Source organism: Loxodonta africana, chromosome 8, assembly GCF_030014295.1.
Source record: "Loxodonta africana isolate mLoxAfr1 chromosome 8, mLoxAfr1.hap2, whole genome shotgun sequence".
Classification (NCBI taxonomy): Eukaryota; Metazoa; Chordata; class Mammalia; order Proboscidea; family Elephantidae; genus Loxodonta; species Loxodonta africana.
Window position 1 is genome coordinate 34,665,339 of NC_087349.1, and position 14,627 is coordinate 34,679,965.

The following is a 14,627-nucleotide window of genomic DNA, read 5'->3' on the forward strand; positions in this document are numbered from 1 at the left end:
TTCAAACTATTATACATCACAGATAAATTTATACTTCTGAAAATGATCTAGTCAATTAAGGAAACTGAATTAAAATAACTTATTTAGATCATATTCCTCTAGTAGTTAACTTATAAATTGTAATGCAGACTTAATAATTCATAATTTTGAGGGATTACTTTTTGCTGTTATCAGGCAATGTTTATGTTATGAACATACAACTACACACTTTGAAGGTATATATAAAAGAGAATGTATTAAGGTATATTTAACAGAAGAAACGAACAAGACTTGTGGGTCAGAGACAAAAGACAGCTTATTTACAGCATTAGCAGTAGCCAGAAAATCAGCTTTTGTGCTACTTAGTCCAGTCCTAATTTGCTCAGGGTGATGCAAAGAAGGCTGAGCCTTCACAAACTTAGAGACAGAAAAATTTTATAATGAACAGTAAGCATGACTGCTCTTTTTGCTCTAGGGAGACATTATCTCTATCTTCCAATGTTTTTGTTAGATAATCCTTCAAGAGATAGCCTAGAACAGAGGCAGTCAGTGCCTCTACTTGTAAAAACATGCAGAAAAATAAGAGATGCCTAGAGAATTGTCTTTCAGCAGTCTTAAGTGTTTTGATGCAATTATAAAGAAAAGTATTTTAATATTTCAATTTTCAGTTGCTTGTTACTACTATATATAATTGATTTACGGTATATTGGGAAACCCTGGTGGCGTAGTGGTTAAGTGCTACCACTGCTAACCAAAAGGTCGGCAGTTCAAATCCACCAGGCGCTCCCTGGAAACTTTGTGAGGCAGTTCTATTCTGTCCTACAGGGTCACTATGAGTCGGAATCAACTCGATGGCAACAGGTTTGGTTTTTTGGTTTTTTGGTACAGTATATTTAAAAAGTAATAAAATGATCAAAATTACCTGATCTACTTTAAAATTAAGAAACATACTCCTTGAAAACCACTAGATAAAACAGGAAATTAAGAGGTAGATTATAAACACACTAAAAAAAAAAAAAAAAGGAGTCGTCTCCGGGTGGTACAAACAGTTAAGCACTTGGCTACTAACCAAAAGGTTGGTAGTATGAGTTTACCCAGAACTGTCTGCGAAGAAAGACTTAGTAATCTACTTTCAAAAAATCAGCCATTGAAAATCCTATGGAGTACAAATCTACTCTGACATATATGGGGTTGCCTGGTACTTTGAATGTCAAGTAATTTTGGATTGTGTCCTGGATATTGTGAATGTTATGTTGTGGAGACACTAAAAACCAAACCCAAACTCAGTGCCATCGAGTCGATTCTGACTCACAGCAACCCTGTAGGACAGAGTAGAACTGCCCCATAGAGTTTCCAAGGAGCACCTGGTGGATTTGAACTTCCAACCCTTTGGTTAGAAGCCTAGCACTTAACCACTATGCTACCAGAGTTTCCTGTGGAGACACTAGATTCCATTAAATTCCTTTGAAGAGTGTTGATATTTTTGCTTTGGCAAGTAAGTAACTTGATTCGATTTTTATACTAACACTGCCTCACATGTGGCATCCCAAATCTCAGGTTTATTTATTTATTTTTTGTCTGTTTTGTCCTTATCCTTGTGTGAATTTACACTTAGTACGTGGAGTTCATATTCGCTGGCTCTTTCATTTTCAGTGCTACTCCCTCACTTTCCTAAGGCCATGATCACTTTGTGCTGCCTTCTGACTCCTTGAGCCAGAAACATCATAGGTTTTCTACTGGAGCTTTAACTTCCTGCCCTTAGTTCAAAGCCTATAAGAAACTTCCTTTATTCAAATTTTGATTTTCTCCAAAATCTATCAGCCTCTGTCCATAACCTTTATCCATAGACTTTGGGTAGCTGTTTTTTTAAAATATTTTCTCCAAAATTTACAGTTATAATATGGGAGGGTCAGTCACTTAGGAGTTTATGTCTGCATTAGAGATGCAGAACTCTTCAAGTCTATGCTTTGATCAATAGGTCACAGGTCCAAATATCTTCCAAGCATCTCATTTTATTAAAATGTGAGCTATATTATCCGATCTAAATCATTCTCTATGTTTATAGACTGGCTAATGTTCTGTAACAAAATACTACTCATCACATTTACTATGCAGTATCAATGGACTCATAAAAGCTTGCTAAGTGTGTGGTATATATTTGATATATATTCAGGCTTACACCATAACACATCTCTTTTTGTTGCTTCAGTATTTTCAGTGAATGAGTATTGGCAAAACCATGTATTCTGCCTTTTGGACCCTTAATATACATTGAACCCCTAACATGTATCTATTACTCTTCATACATATTCAGTGCATATCTTATAACAGTTCCTTTGGAACCATTGTCCATGTATGCTGTGAAATGCATATTAACAGTAGAATACATTTGCATATTATGAGTTCATCATATTGAATGCACAGTAAAATCTTTATAAAAATATAGTTATAATACTCAAAAGCTATTTACTTAAACACCTTACTTATTATTCTCCCATTCATTAAATATTATTCCTAAATTATGTATCTAAAATTCACAGAAAACCCTAGTCTCCAGAGGACTACATTGTCAAATCAAAAATATTTTTTTTACAAGACTCTTTCTGCTCATATCTTCAACAGCATACTGTCCATACAAGTAAAATAATTAACAACTTCAGTTGTAATGAACACATACTGACTATGAATAGGTTGATGAGCTCGTATTTTCAAAGGCCCTATAATAGATGTGAAATTTTGGATAGAAGGTCCACAAATTCACAAGATAGAAATTAAGTTACATTTACAGCCAACAAAGCACATGGTATCATAGCTAGCTGGTTGTTGATAAACTTAAAAAATCACCCAATCTCGTAAAGTGAACCCAACATAACCTTTAGTTTCCTGAGGAATCTTTGAAGGTCAGCTAGTCACAGAGGAAATAAATGCAACAAGAAAGAGCTGTGAGTTTTTGTGTGGTTTTAAATACTTTGGGTAGTGTTATAGGGCGATAGGCTAAAGTCTGATTGCCTTTAAGTAGCTGAGAAATGGAGAACGAATAAAATCAAATTTCACAATAGTACAAAAAGAGACAGATTCTACTTTTGGGAAACATTAATAGCATGAGTTTGAAACGTAAGACATCTAGTCAGAAGGCTCTAGGTCTACACAGTGTTCTAAAGTAACTTCATAATCTCGGTAATACCGTTTCAGCCAGTAGCCACTGTGTTCAGTAATGCATGCTCATGTGGTTGATGCAAAAGGCCCAGTAGCAAACGTTTAACTATGTAAGTAAATGGAATAATGTATCCACTGCAGAATAAAACTGTCATGCACTCTCTAAAATGCCACATGTCTGTCGGTTTGTCATACTGTAGTGGCTTGTGTGTTGCTGTGATGCTGGAAGCTATGCCATCGGTATTTCAAATACCAGCAGGGTCACCCATAGTGGGCGGGTTTCAGCTGAGCTTCCAGACTAAGAAAGACTACGAAGAAGGACCTGGAAGTCCAATTCTGAAAGAGTTATCGAGCAAAAACCTTATGAATCGCGGCAGAACATTGTCTGATATAGTTCCAGAAGATGAGCCCCTCAGGTTGGAAGGCATTCGAAACACAATGGAAACAGCTGCCTCCTCAAAGTAGAGTCAACCTTAATGAGGTGGATGGAGTTAAGCTTTTGGGACCTTCATTTGCTGATGTGGCATGACTCAAAATAAGAAGCAACAGCTGGATGTTTACCCATTAATAATTGGAATGAGGAATGTACGAAGTATGAATCTAGGAAAATCAGAAATTGTCAAAAATGAAATGGAATGCATAAAGATTGATATCCTAGGTATTAATGAGTGGAAATGGACTGGTATCAGTCATTTTGAATTGGACAATCATATAGTATAATATGTGAGAACGACAAATTAAAGAGGAATGGCATTGCATTCATCGTCAAAAAGAACATTCCAAGATCTATCCTGAAGTATAAGGCCATCAGTGATAGGATAATACCCATACACCTACATGGAAGACCAGTTAATACAACCATTATTAAAATTTGCACACTAACCACTAATGCCAAAGATAAGGAAACTGAAGATTTTTACCAACTTCTCAAGTCTGAAATTGTACAAACATGCAATCAAGATACATTGATAATTACTGGTGATTGGAATGCGAAAGTTGGAAACAAAGAAGAAGGAACGGTAATTGGAAAATATGGCCTTGGTGATAGAAATGACGCTAGAAATCGTATCACAGAATTTTGCAAGACCAATGACTTATTTTGGGGTCCTGGTGGTGCAATGGGTAAGCATTTGGCTGCTAACCAAAAGGCTGGCAGTTCGAATCCACCAGCAGCTCCTTGGGAGGCAGCTCTACTCTGTCCTATAGGGTTGCTATGAGTCAGAATCAACTTGACAGCGATGAGTTTTTGTTTTTGTTTTTTAATAACTTCTTTATTGCAAATACTTTTTGCACCAACATTAATGGTGAGTATACACGTGGACCTTGCCAGAGGGAATACGCACAAATCAAATTAACTACATCTGTGGAAAGAGACAATGGAAAAGCTCAATATCATGAGTCAGGAAAAGGCCAGGGGCCGACTGTAGAACAGAACGTCAATTGCTCATTTGCAAAGCTGAAGTTGAAGAAAAGTAGAGCAAGTTTATGAGACCGAAAGTACAACCTTGAGTGTATCCTACCTGAATTTAGAGACTATCTCAAGAATAGATTTGACTCATTAAACACTAATGACTGAAGACCAGACGAGTCGTGGAATGGTATCAAGGACATCAAACATGATGAAAGAAAGAGTTCATTAAAAAGACAGGAAAAAAAGAAAGACCAATATCAATGTCAGAAGACACTATGAAACTTGTTGTTGAACACAGAGTAGCTAAAGTGAAAGGAAGAAATGATGAAGCAAAAGAGCTGAGCAGAAGATTTCAAAGGTGGCTCGAGAAGACAAAGTAAAGTGTTATAATGAAATGTGCAAAAATCTAGAGTTATAAAACCAAAAGGGAAGAACACACTCAGCATTTCTCAAGCTGAAAGAACTGAAGAGAAAATTCAAGCCTCGAGCTGCAATGTTGAAGGATTCTACCGGGAAATTAATTAAACACAGGAAACATCAAAAGCAGATGGAAGGAATACACAGAGTCACTGTACCAAAAAGACCAGTTGACGTTCAACCATTTCAGGAGGTAGCATATGATCAAGAGCTGATGATACTGAAGGAAGAAGTCCAAGCTGCAGTGAAGGCATTGGCAAAAAAAAAAAAAAGCTCCAGGAATTGATGGAATAACAATTCAGATGTTTCAAAAAACACATGCAGTGCTGGAGGCACCCACTCATATGTACCAAGAAATTTGGAGACAGTTACCCAGCCAAAGAAAGGTGATCCAACAGAATGCTGAAATTATCAAACAATATCATTAATATCCCACACAACTAATACTTTGCTGAAGGTCATTCAAAAGCAGACACAGCCATACATTGACAGGGGACTGCCATAAATTCAAGGTGGGTTCAGAAGAGAATGTAGATCGAGAAATATCTTGCTGATGTCAGATGGATCATGGCTGAAAACAGAGAATACCAGAAAGATGTATACCTGTGTTTTATTGACTATGTAAAGGCATTGGCCTCTGTGGATCATAACAAATTATGGACAACACTACAAAGAATGGGAATTCCAGAACACATAATTCTGCTCCTCTGGAACCTGTATATAGGCCAAGAGGCAGTTGTTCAAACAGAACAAGGAGATACAGTGTGGTTTAAAATCAGGAAAGGTGTGTGTCAGTGCTGTATCCTTTCACCATACTTATTCAATCTGTATCCTGAGCAAATAATCCGAGAAGCTAGGCTATTTGAGGAAGAACATGGTATCAGGGTTGGAGAAAGGATCATTAATAACTTGGAATATGCAGATGACACAACTTTGCTTGCTGAAATGTGAAGAGGACATGAAGCACTTTTTTTTTTTTTTTGATGAATATCAAAGACTATGGCTTTCAGCATGGATTTTTTGATGAAGATCAAAGACTATGGCTTTCAGCATGGATTACAGCTCAACATAAAACAAAAATCCTCACAACTGGACCAATAAACAACATCATGATAAACAGAGAATAGATTGAAGTTGTGAAAGATTTCACAGCAGTCAAGAAATCAAACGACATATTACATTGGGAAATATGCTCCAAAAGACCTCTTTTAAGTGTTATAAGGCAAAGATATCACTTTGAGGACTAAAGTGCACCTGACCCAAGCCATGGTGTTTTCAGTCACCTCACATGTATAAGAAAGCTGGCCAATGAGTAAGGAAGATGGAGGAAGAATTGATACCTTCGAATTATGGTGTTGGTGAAGAATATTTAATATATTGTGGACTGCCAGAAGAACAAACAAATCTGTTTTGGAAGAAGTACAGTTCCTTAGAAGCAAGGATGGCAACACTTGGTCTCACATACTTTGGACATGTTATCAGGAGGGACCTGTCCCTGGAGGACATCATGCTTGGTAAAGTAGAGGATCAGCAAAAAAGAGGAAGACCTTCAATGAGATGGATTGACACAGTGGCTGCGACAATGGGTTCAAGCATAACAATGATTGTGAGGATGGTGCTGGACCAGTCAGTGTTTTGTTCTGTTGTACACAGGGTTGCTATGAGTCAGAACTGACCTGAGGGCACCTAACAACAACAACAAAATATATTTTGTTTACATTTATAGGAAAGTAGCTTTTTCTATAACATGATTGTTTTGGATTAAACTGTGTCCCCCCAAAATATGTGTTGTAAATCCTAACCCCTATACTGACGGCAATGGGTTATACTTTTGGTTAAGCAGCTCTGGTGGCACAGTGGTTAAAGCTCTCAGCTGCTAACCAAAAGCTGGCGGTTCAAACCCACCAGCTACTCTGAGGGAGAAAGATGTAGCAGTCTGCTTCTGTAAAGATTACAGCCGTGGAAACTCTATGGGGCAGTTCTACTCTGTCCTGTAGAGTTGCTGTGAATTGGAATTGACTCTATAGCAATGGATTTGTTTGTTTGTTTAAATACTGTTGGTTATAATCCCATTTGGGAATGGATTTTTTTTGTATGTTAATGTGATAGTATTAACGTAGGGTGTGCTTTAAATCAATCTCTTTTGAGATAGGAAAGAGCAGATTAAGCAAGCTGAGATGGAGGAAGATAGATCCAGAGGCATGCAAGATAACCAAGGAACCAAGAAACAGAAGCTGAAAAGAGACAAGGATCTTCCCCCAGAGCCGAGAGAGAGAGAGAGAGAGAGAGAGAGAGAGAGAGGCTCTCCTAGTGCCAGCATCCTGAAATTGGACTTCTAGCCTCCTAAACTGTGAGAAAATGAATTTATGTTTGTTAAAACCACCTATTAGTGGCATTTCAGTTATAGCAGTAGTAGATAACTAAAACAATGATGTTTAGGTTAATATCAGACTAATCAAAATTAAGTTGAATATCTGTGGGAGCAATTGAAAACAGGAACAGATAAGAGAAAGAAATTAGAAACGTTTTTATAATGCATTTACATTTTAGAGAAAACAGTGTCTATTATGGATGCGTGGTGACATATTCTCCTTTTATTCTAAGTACAGTTCATCTGTTTTCTGTGAGCTAGCAGATTCCACTGGACTAGAGTTAGAACTCTTCTTCAAGTGATACCCTCCCGCAAATCACACGCAAAATGAATAAATATCAGTGTATAGGTTGATTTTAAATTTTTTGTTGTTTTGTGGAAATTTCTTCAGTTCTTGGCCTAGTCCTTGTACTTGCGTTAGCTACAGGCCTATCTAATACCTGGGGGGAATTTTTTGCATCTTTCAAGATGCTTGGCCCACAGTAGATACTCTTAATAGTTTTTTTTTTTTTAATTTTTATTGTGCTTTAAGTGAAAGTTTACAAATCATCAGTCTCTCATACAAAAATTTACATACACCTTGCTATATATTTTTTTTTTGCTATATACTCCTAATTGCTCTCCCTCTAATGAGACAGCACACTCTATTTTCATGTCTATTCTGTCACCTTCTGAAGCCCTCTGCCCTCTGCCCTCTCATCTCCTCTCCAGACAGGAGCTACCCACATAGCCTCATGTGTCTATTTGATCCAAGAAGCTCATTCTTCACCAGTATCATTGTCTATCCCATAGTCCAGTCCAATCCCTGTCTGAAGAGTTGGTTTTGGGAACAGTTCCTGTCCTGAGCGAACAGAAGGTCTGGGGACCATGACCTCCGGGGTTCTTCTAGTCTCAGTCAGACCATTAAGTCTGGTCTTTTTATGAGAATTTGAGGTCTGCATCCCACTGCTCTCCTGCTCTTTCAGGGGTTCTCTGTTGTGTTCCCTGTCAGGGCAGTCATCAGTTGTAGCCAGGCACCATCTAGTTCTTTTGGTCTCAGGCTAATGTAGTCTCTGGTTTATGTGGCCCTTTCTGTCTCTTGGGCTCATAATTACCTTGTGTCTTTGGTGTTCTTCATTCTCCTTTGCTCCAGATGGGTTGAGACCAATTGATGCAACTTAGATGGCCACTTGCTAGTGTTTAAGACCCCAGATGCCATTCTCCAAAGTGGGATGCAGAATGTTTTCTTAATAGATCTTATTATGCCAATTGACTTAGATGCCCCTGAAACCATTGTCCCCAAGCCCCCGCCCCTGCTATGCTGTCCTTCCTTCGAAGCATTCAGTTTATTCAGGAAACGTCTTTGCTTTCAGCTTAGTCCAGTTGTGCTGACCTCTCCTGTATTGTGTGTTGTCTTTCCCTTCACCTAAAATAGTTCTTATTTACTATCTAATTAGTGAAAACCCCTCTCCCTCCCTCCTTCCCCACTCTCGAAACCATCAAAAAATATTTTCTTCTCTGTTTCTTAATGGTTTTGAATGAATGAAATAAATGAGCAGTTCAAAATGTCCTTTTTGGCAATCTAACCTAGTGTCATGTAGACAAAGCCTTGTATATCCAATTGTGTTGGAACTGTTATGACAATAAAGACATATGTGGCATGTAAAACGGAATAGCAAAAATATTACTCGGTATTTTTTCAGAAACATCCAAAAAAAAAAAAAAAATCCACTGCCATCGAGTCAATTCTGACTCATAGCGACCCTATAGGACAGAGTAGAACTGCCCCATAGAGTTTCCAAGGAGCACCTGGCAGATTTGAACTGCTGACCTGTTGGTTAGCAGCCGTAGCACTTAACCACTACACTACCAGGGTTTCCTTTAGAAACATAGTATAAGCAAAACAAAGATCCCTGACTAGATGAGAATCATGAATTTGGGGTTCTGTCCAAAATTCCATCTTGACTTTGTAAGTGTGTCATCAGGACTTGTGCCATTGTGACCTATCTGTAAAACTGCCTGGCTAGACTCAGTTAGTGCTTAAGCTCTTCCCAACAGTAAAATTCATGTAGTAGTACAATCTCGGATGTCATAGAAAATGTTTTAATTGATGCCAAATGTAGATCCCAAATTGTGCTTTCAGATCGCTGAGATTTTCCTACAATTTTGAGGTATGCAGGCAGTATGGGTCCATAAAATAAGTATTCTCAGCTGTTCCTGCCTTAGCTAGGTACTGTGGATCGTCATATGCTCTATTGCTTCTTCTGTATTTCATCATTTCAATTGTCATCCTGGTATTTAAAGATATCATTTAATTTCATCTTTCTCTTAAATAAGAAAGATGAAATAAAGGATGAAAATAGAAATGACATATGGAGGCAAATGTTTCAATTCCTACAAAAATAGTTAGGTATCCACTCTTTAAAGGGTATGATAAAATTCTTGAAAACTAGATATAGACAAATGGTCTTCGAAAGGAGAAACTCACAAGTCAAATAAAAATTGAGACAGCTTTGACATTGTGTGACATGGAGGTTAGTTCCTTCAGAATAGGCACCATGTTTTCTTGCACTTCTTTCAACCATTTTCTTGAACTTCCTAAAACTTATTGCATCAGTGTTAGCCCATGGCAGGTGCTCAATTAGTACATGCTCATTTGGTTTATTCAAAATCAATGAAAAGGGAAAAAAAATTAAGAGACAAACAAACACATTCTTGACAGGTGATATATTAAATGTTCATCATATGATTTACAAAGCATTAATTCATTAAATCTGACTCAATGTATTAAATATTTTAAAATATCTGCTGTGTTCTAGGGATTAAGCTAAGTACTATGAGGAATTCCGAAATAAACAAGGTATGGTTTTTGCCTTAAATTTTTTAACAGTGTGGGATGCAGACCCCAAATTCTCATAAGACCAGACATAATGGTCTGACTGAGACTAGAAGGACCCCGGTGGTCATGGCCCCCAGACCTTCTGTTGGCCCAGGACAGGAAATTTGAGACTATGTTGGCATCTCCTGCCTGGAGGGGAGATGAGAGGGCGGAGGGGGTTAGAAGCCAGCGAAATGGACACAAAAAGAGAGAGTGGAAGGAGGGAGCCAGCTGTCTCATTAGGGGGAGAGTAACTGGGAGTGTGTAGCAAGGTGTATATGGGTTTTTGTGTGAGAGACTGACTTGATTTGTAAACTCTCACTTAAAGCACAATAAAAATTATAAAAAAATTTTTTTTTTAACAGTAAACCCAAGGTATTATGTGTTAGGGGTTCCAAGAGAGAGAAACTATGCAATGTAAAATGGTGTTTAGATACACAAAAAATATTGAGGTGTCTCACAAAAACACACAAATAAACACAATTTGGTGGTCGCGGAGCTTTAAGAAGGAGTTACATTTTACTCATACAATAACTCAATTCTGCCTTATTGTTGTCGCCCTTTGGGTCAATCATTAACACTATAGAAAGTGATTTATCACTTCACTATCAGCTTCATTCTTGATAAAAATGACAGCATATTGCTCAAGGAGGAATCTGCTATGTCTAGAACTGGCAAAAAAGCAAAGAAAAGGTAGTCTCATTGCTCTAACCTTATCAGTGCCATAGATACACTACCACACTTAAAAAAATAAAATTTCATAATAGCTTATTTCTCAGACTTAAGACTTCTCGGGTGTGTGTGTATGTTGCTTAAATGATTACATGCAATTCTAACAATTATTACTCATTTCCACTTCTTTTTGGCCACATGTATACATACATACTTTATCTCCCCATATGCAAGCTCTTTTCCTCTTTATACTCCTCCTTCTTCTTCATCTTTTTCTTAAAAAAAGAATTGAGAAGGTCCCATGCTACTTGGCCAGCTGCCAGATGTGAACACTGCTTCTGAAGACTGAAAAATGTAATGGTAGAAATTGAATTGTTCACCTGACACAAAATGTGGTTAAAAACTGTAATAAAGGAATAATCAAAGAATATAATTAAGGAGAATCAATTTCTTCTCCGTGGAAGGTGGCCTAGGTCAAGCACAGGCCAGGTTAGAAAGGTGTTCTGAACTCAGAACTTATACCTCAGGGAGCTAAACATCTGACCCGTACCCGTAGCCGTCAAGTAGATTCCCACTCACAGCAACCCTATAGGACAGAGTAGATTCCAAGGAGCGGCTGGTAGATTTGAACTGCTGACCTTTGGGTTAGTAGCCCAGCTCTTAACCACTACACTACCTAGCCCTGGTGATGTAGTGGTTAAGAGCTAGTCTGCTAACCAAACTGCTTCTTGGAAACCCTATGGTAGCAGTTCTATAGGGTTGCTGTGAGTTGGAATTGACTCAATAGCAATGGGAAACAACTGAAAATAAGTGAAATCACATACTTCATGAAACTCAACAACTCTCTTTCCCCTATTTTTACTGAGCAGCCGGGGAGGAGTAGTGAAGGAAAGAATTCAGAAGATAGCAACTCATGATCCTCCAATATTATTTGCCCTCAGGAAGTATGCTTTTAAACCTGGTCAACAAAGATGGCGATGTCACAAAAATTGGCAAAGTGGCAATTCTTATTACTAGGGGAAATCCACATCTCAGAGTAAGAAGCAAAATCAAAAGGGACGTAACTGTACAAAATGTCTCAGTTGCTGGTGCCACATTAAAAATAAACAATAATTAAAAACAGCACGCAGATTTGACCAACCTAAGTGGATGTGATTCACCACATTTCCCAATCATCTTGACTTTAAACTATGACTCACAAAGTTCCCAAATGTTTTCCTTCAAGTGCTTTATGAATCAACATGCCATCCTTTTCATTTTCGCCCACTACCACCATATTCCAAGCACTTGTTACCTTATACTTGGATTTTTGCAGTAGCTTCTCAACCTTCTCCCTGGCTTTGTTTTTCTATTTTTCAATCCATAATAGGCATCAAAGATAAGTCTTACTAAAGCCTTAAATTATTATTGGCCTCTTTTCTAAGGTGTAACTCCTTCATTCAAAGTAAGTTCAAAATCCTCAACCTGTTATTCAAATCTCTGACCTTAGTGTCCTTATCACCTTTATCTTGTTTTTCTCTAGCTCAGGGGACTCCTCATTGTTCCTCTGGTACCTCATACTCACTCGTGGGAGTGCCCAGGTGTATACCATACCTCTGCATTACAGGTTTCTTTTCCATCTTCACCATTCCAAATTCTGACTACCCTGCTATTTTCACCAGTCACTCTTAGTTCATATAGACCTTTTCATTTTCTGAATCATGTATTTCTGGACAAGGTCTGTGAACACTGTGCTTTAGAGACCATCAAAAGCTATAGTGTGGAAATGCGTTCCTGAACATTTGAGACCAGAAATAAGTATCAGATAATGGACAGAATTTGGATAAACAGGGAATGGGTGAAATTACTCCTCTTTCACTTATATAGAGAGGCAGCGTAGTAAGGTGATAAAGCCTGAGTAGTCCTAATTCAGACTCTCTTCGTTCAAATTCTGTCTCTGTCACTCTGTGTAACCATGAGCCAGTTACTTGATATTACTCTGCTCAATTTTCTCCTCATAGGGTGGTTGCAAGGATTACATAAAAGAAGAAATGTATGAATTAGAACACACAGAACACACGTCAGCATTTAGTAAATACAAGCTAGGCTTGAGATTATTAGTAATAGAGCAAAATCATATTGTCAGCATAGTTGATATTAGACACTTTAGCAGTGCTGATCAAAAGAGAATTAAAGACATAAAAGTGAAGGAATGGATCACTAAAGAGTAAAGGTCCTGGGAGATGAAAACAGAGAGGGTCAAGGCAAGGGAGATAAATAGCCAGTGACCACAGAAGAGTCTAATACGCAGGTTCTTTCTATTAGAATCTTTTTTGACAACTTGAGCACAACAGAGAGCCAAGTATATGATAGTGGCAATAAGGACACTGATAACAATGGCTTACTATTTGATAAGAACTGGGCAAATAAATTTTCCTCCATAAATTCATATAACTATCACAAAGATCCTAATAATTATGTATTATTCCGCCATTTTGAAGATAGGAAAACTAGGACGCTGAGAAATTATTTGTGCAGTCACACAGCTAAATATTTATAAACCAAAACCAAACCCATTGCTATCAAGGCAGTCCTGACTGATGGTGACCCCACATGTTTCAGAGCAGAGCACACTCCATAGGGTTTTCAATGGCTGTAATTTTATGAAACTAGATTGCCAGGCCTTTCTTCCACAAAGATTTTTAGAACTTTATTTAATTGGATAACTCCCGTATTTCAATATATAGCAGAAATCTCTCTCTTGAATCCTAGGTTCTAATTTTCAACTTCTGGATAAAAGTTTTTTAAACATAAAATTGAAAGTATCTAACAATGAACTTACTCTTTTCTCCCCCAAGTAAATCTTCTGTCTACTCTATCTCTTCAAAAAATAATCTTTCCTTCCTCTGTATTCCCATAACCCTTGCTTCCTCTCCTTTGGCACTTGCCACATTATGATTCTGGCTAACATATAAAGGATAACAGAGAGCAATGAAAAATTAACCACTTTAAGTATAATTAATGCAGTCATCCCACACCCATGATGCTCTATTGTTCAATAGACATGAGGATGACTGGTGTCTGTAGCAGAACACAGCTAGGTTGGCTCCTCAGAGTTATAACTTTGCTGTGACTATTATATATATACATACATACATATATACATATTTTGTCTGTGTCTAGGATATGCTACCACCACTCGTCTGTCAGTTTGTCAAACTGTAGTGGCTTCCATGTTTTTATGATGCTGGAAGCTATGTCACTGATATTTCAAATACCAGAAGGACACCCATGTTGGACAGCTTCAAAGGAACTTACAAACTAAGACAAACTAGGTAGAAAAGCCTGGCAATCTACTTTCAAAAATTAGTCAATGAAAACTATAGATACAACAGAATATTGTCCAATATAGTGCTGGAAGATAAATACCCTAGATTGGAAGGCACTCAAAATACACAGTGGCTGCAACAATGGACTCAAACATACCAACAATGGTGAAGATGGCACAGGGCTGGGCAATGTTTCATTCTGTTATACATAAGGTTGCCATGAGTCAGAGTGGACTTGACAGCAACTAAGAACAAGAATATGTTATATCAAAAGCTAAGAAGTTTCCTGAATACAACAAAACACTTCGAGGGATGGAGTAGCAGGGGCAAGGGTCTGGGGATCATAGTTTCAGGGGATTTCTAGGTCAATTGGCATAACAAAGTTTATTAAGAAAATGTTCTGCATCTCACTTTGGTAAGGGTGTCTGGGGTCTTAAAAGCTAGGAAGCAGCCATC